The sequence below is a fragment of the Centruroides sculpturatus genome, unplaced genomic scaffold (assembly GCF_000671375.1).
Source record: "Centruroides sculpturatus isolate CEXI.00-Female unplaced genomic scaffold, Cexi_2.0 scaffold1166, whole genome shotgun sequence".
NCBI classification, from domain to species: Eukaryota; Metazoa; Arthropoda; class Arachnida; order Scorpiones; family Buthidae; genus Centruroides; species Centruroides sculpturatus.
This window is the reverse complement of record NW_019385330.1, coordinates 1-5,542: the sequence shown is the minus strand read 5'-3', so window position 1 is coordinate 5,542 and position 5,542 is coordinate 1. Positions and strand designations below refer to the sequence as shown.

General features: G+C 33.4%; 1 non-coding gene and 1 pseudogene across 1 annotated transcript; both read right to left on the bottom strand.

Moving 5' to 3' along the window:
• Window positions 1-1,379: 1,379 nt before the first annotated feature.
• On the bottom strand, window positions 1,380-1,451 carry Trnaq-uug. Its single transcript has one exon. It is a non-coding gene; the product is annotated as a tRNA-Gln (tRNA).
• Window positions 1,452-3,617: 2,166 nt separating this feature from the next.
• LOC111637740 lies at window positions 3,618-4,292 on the bottom strand (annotated as a pseudogene).
• Between the last annotated feature and the right edge of the window lie 1,250 nt (window positions 4,293-5,542).

Sequence of the window (5,542 nt, the reverse complement as noted above, 5' to 3'; positions counted from 1 at the left end):
AATAAATTCAAAACAATTTTTCATGATAGTGATGTTAGTGACTCTTCAATGGAGGAATTAAAATGCTATGAACAAGATTTAAACCTAGCAGAACTGAAAAATAAAGTATTACGATTTAAGACTTTTATAAGTAAAGAAAATATTATTTCGCCTGTATCCATGTGGTCATTTATTCAGGAAAATAATATTATTGCAACATTCCCTAATTTAAACATAATTCTGAGAATTTATTTAACACTTCCAATAAGCAATGCAAGCGGTGAAAGATCATTCTCAGTAATGGCCAGAATAAAAAATTTTTTAAGATCCACATTAGGCCAACAAAAATTAAATAGTTTATCATTACTTTATATAGAAAAAGAGTTATTAAATAACTCTATTAATTATGACAAACTAATTGACGAGTTTGCAGAATTAAAAGTGAGAAAAAAGGCAATATAACTAATCAATTTGAGTATATTTGTTTAAGTATTATTATTTGTTTTAATAAATTATGTTTATTTAATTTTTGTACATGTATATTATTTTTTGCCTTTTTTTCTTGGAATCCGATAATTAGATAGAACTACATACTATATGCTTTAAAACCAAACTACCAAACGCACAGTATGTGTCATGACTGAAAAATAGGCCCGGAATTACAATGTTGCCTAGGGCCCGCTTTAGCCTTAGTCCTCCACTGAACACAGGTGGCGCTTGACTTTAGCGCGGCCTACAAAAATATGATTAATCTTAACAATACCCTTTCAAAATGAAAAGAAAGAAGACATAAAACGTTTTATTTAAAACAATAGATGTAATACGTGTTTACAGCACACAGCCGCAAAGTCCTAACAAACATCTGAAAGGGAGTGTGATTTAATACGATACCTTTTTCCTACCCTTTCCTTAAAATATCCTGATTGTTATGATTAATTTTGGTTAAAAATAATTCGTCCGATCTCTTTTCGTTCTGTAATTTCGATTTTCGATCCTCGTGCATGACTTTCAACATATGCGTTATCGAAATAAAGATTGATTGAAATATTGCCTAGACTATGAAGATAGAAGAAAACGCACATCACCCATGGCGCGTTATTCTACGGACCAGAAGAGAAATTACATGAGGCCCTCACCAGCAGGTGGCTCCAAACCAATATTTTATAAGAAAATATTCCCTCGAGGGAGAACGTCTGAAGTCAATACTGTAAACGGCCTCCCAATTCAAATTTGCCCGGGTTCCACGAAGCTATAACGTGCCACTGCACATCACGGACAGTGTGAAAAATCTCGTAAAATCTATTTACGTGTTCGTGAACATTTTAACATTTTATAGATCCTGCGACTAGATGCAAGATAATTAGTGAGAAAAAATATTAATAAAAACGAGACAAAAAGTAAGGTCCCACCGAGATTTGAACTCGGATCGCTGGATTCAAAGTCCAGAGTGCTAACCATTACACCATGGGACCACGTCTGCGCTTTATCGATTATTTGCTTTAATACAGAATGAATACCTTATCGAATTTTAAATAAAAGATAACTCTACAGTTGGTGATAACGGAAATTTTTCGAACTTTACTTTATTTGAAAATAATTATTTCCATGCTTAAAAGCTGTCAAGTATTCTAATATCGGGATCATATTTAGACATTTATCGATGAAGGGTTGGGGCGTGAATGCTGATTTTTGCCAACTGATATCTATGGTTAATAACAATAGTTCGAAGTCAAGTAGGTCGACTCCCGCAATTTCCCATTTCTCTCTTTATATTCTTATTCTTGAGACGACCGAACTCCCAGTGTTCAGGGTACGAAGACCGCTTGGCCACTGGTGGGCACGGTTACGTTGTGAAACGTGTGTCCGTTCACCTTTTCGATGGGAAAAGTAAAAGAATCGAGCACTCTCGAGATGGTATATTATCAACGACAAATTATATCTGTTAATAATCGTTAAATAAATATTGATTATAGTTCTCTACCAAAATATTTATTTATTTAATAAAACTAAGACATTTAATGCATTTAATTGAATGCATTTAAACACTCAAATGTCTTGTGTTTATTTGCTAAGGCACAAAATGAAATAATTTCGTTTTTATGTTTAATAACTAAGCGCGTAACCTAAAGACGCAAAAGGCCCTATTAAAATACAATTTAACTACACAGTACTTTAATAATATTTATTTCGAAGCTTCGTGTATATACAGTATATATTCATCGAAGTGTGAAGAACGAATTGGTTGCTTATCAGGTTATATTTTGTAATTTTATTGATATCAAAATGTAAATGTTTCGTAACAGTTTTCTATGTTTGGTAGGGAAATAAACATTATACATTGATTATTTTTTCTTAAAGATCCAATGGAAATTGATATATGGTGTATGTCAGTGTTTTTCAACCTTCTTGAATATGCGACCTCTTTACAAGTTAAAAAATTCTGGCGACCCCCCTAGGGCCATATTAAAACTATATCAGTAATTTTAAAAACTATGTATTTAATTTTCTTTCTGTTGAGACAAATTATTGTTGATTAAAATGAAAATTTCAGAAGAATCGACAATAATTTAACACATAAAATATGAAACTTCCTTTAATTATAACATTAGGCACAGGGAACTGTTGACTTTTTTTTAGGATCCGAATTTTCAACTTCTACTTTTCTACTTTTTATTTCCTTTTGCAAATCAGCTCAACACTTTTCCGCTATTATTTTCTGGGGTGGGCCGTAATTCTCGCTGAAATTGTAGTTTTTTAATGTAGTGTGGGACCTACAAACACTTGTCTTTTTCTTCTACCCTCGACCCCCCGTGTAAGGCTTCGCGACCCCCTGGGGATCGCGACCCACAGGTTGAAAAACACTGGTGTATGTAATCCATAGTAATGATAAACGTTTTATTATGATAGGCAATTAACTGAGATATTTTATAAGCCTAATCATAATTCTTACGTTTTAAAAATATTTACAAAAACTTGTATGATAATTTCTAAACTGTTTATTCGATTCTAGTGAAGCTATTTTGTTTTTCTTGTTTCGATAAAAGGAAGTCAGATTATACTAGAAATTGGAGTGCGAACAGACTGATAGAATACAATATTTGTAAAGAGCTTCGTCAGAAGAGTTTTGAAAAATCCAGCAACGAGTTACTTAACTTTCCAGGCAACATTTAACATTTTGGTGGTGCCATCTGTTAAGATATTTTATTTAAAAACTTTTTCATATNAATCCAGCAACGAGTTACTTAACTTTCCAGGCAACATTTAACATTTTGGTGGTGCCATCTGTTAAGATATTTTATTTAAAAACTTTTCATATTTTTAATTATTATAAAATAGCAAAACATGTAATTTTGAGAGTAAGGACGAATTTTATACGTATGAAAAAATAATAATTATTATTTTTTTTGTTTTGTTTTACATTTCTCGACGTTTCAAGGACCCCTGAGTCCAAAAATGTAAATATCTTGGGGGGTCATTTCTTGACCGATCGTCATACTTTCCCTCTGTTAGGGGCCGTCCATAAATTACGTAAGGTATTTTGGGGTGGGTGGGGTCAAGGATTTTTTACAATTTCTTACTGAGGGGTAGGGGGTAATAGATCTCGTCTGTGTAAATAAATTTGTTTACACAGTTTATACTTATCTGATACAACTATATGAAGAACATTCAACACTAGAAAATGGAGTAAGTTTCAAAGCAGACATACAAACATTTTGAACTGGAGAATGAACTTTTATTTGGCGCATGTGTGTGTCACGTCCATTTTGATGATTTGATAAAACTGCAATTTGAACTAAAAAAGTCCTAATAGGTTTATCGTTAGAATCACGTAACCATATGAGAACCCAGCCACTTGGCTCATTTAATTCCACTACTTCTACTTCTTGAAGATCATGAAAGTGACTTCCGGCTCTAATTGATATCCTGTTTGGTGTATAACTTTCATCCAATTTGTAATCAGCATAAATGCAAACATCTTGAATAGTTGTTTTTCGACGAAATTGAACATTGACTAAATGTGGTTGTGGTCCATCAGATTGCCAATATGTTTCCAAACAATTATCTCTTAATTGTTCAACACCAAAACCTGGTTTTCAAGACGACAACGACCAAACAGCTTGGCATCCCACTTCCCTTACTTTTCCTTCTCGTTCTTCTTTTTGAGGATCAACACTTTCCCCAGTTCTTACATTAACATTAGCCATAATTTATCTATATCACGTCAACTCTAGTTTTTAGATACAAAAATCAAAAGATTACAAAATACCCTCTCTTTTTGTTGAATTTTTTCCAGCGCATGTTTACATGTGTTTAATATTCTATTTGTAGTGGATCTATATGTGTAGTGGATAATATTCGTAATATTCTTATTTTTATTTTTTGATCTCGTTGAGTGGTGGCGTTTTGAATTCGGCTTCAATTTGGCGGTTTCTATTAAGAACGCTCGTTGTCTCGTCTGTCGTGATAGAGTAATAATGCTAGCAGATTCACGCTCTACACATTTTTTGTTATGGGAGAAAGTCCATGTAGTGGTTTCTTTCTCTTGTTTTTTGTCAGAATAAGTGCACCACTCCTATTGATGTTTAACACTAAGAATACATAAACCAAAATACACGATACAAAGTAAACATAAAATTAGTATTCGGATTTTAGTGAAAACTAAAATGTAAAACTAGAAATTAGAAATTATAAATACTGTAGTCTTTTCTTCCATATTTTTTGAACATAATTGTAAAAAGCATCAAACAGTGGCTTCTGAGCAAGCTTATTAAGTGGACGTGGCCACTTGAAACCAAGCGTAAAGATTTCTAATTTCAGAATAAGTGTATGTTGATTGTAAATTGGACAATGATAAATCACGTGGTCAACGAAGTCTAGGTTTTCTGTAGAGCAAAAGCAAGAAGCAGTTTCTGCCCGGTTATACATCGCCAGGTAGCTTTTAAAATTACCACGCTCAGTAAATAGTTGAGCAGTAGCAAACGTTAAATCGCTAAGTAGTGATGAGAACCTACATTAAACACTAGGAAAATAAAGTCGTGTTATTCTACAAGTTTTACTGCTCAACTACTTTTACTGATTCCACTTTCGCATAGCGTTGTCATGAATATAATTTTTAAGGCTGCTACATGAGAGAGGATGTGAGTGTAGTCCGAGTCAGTTTCCTTTGCAGCTGACTTAGCTTCAATGTTCGCGTTTTCATTTCCTAATACGCCAGTATGGCCAGGAACAAATATAAAAATTATCTTATATACAAGATTTTTAATATGGTGCTGGATATATGCGATTTTATTCTATTGCAATTGGGATTTAATAGAGCTTTCGGGACAGACAGAATCACTATAAATGTTGATAGAGTTTTGTTTGGTAGTGAAGTGGCCCACTGAACAGCTTGGTAGTCAGCATCTTGTTCAGCTTGATAGATGGAGGTATATGGGTTGTAGCTGTACCTCCTAACATATTTTTGGCAAAATATGTAAGTTTGGAAGAAGGTAGAGATACGTGAGCCGACAAGAAGGGAGCTTTTGGACCCATCTGTGTAGATATTGATGCCTGCAAGATTATC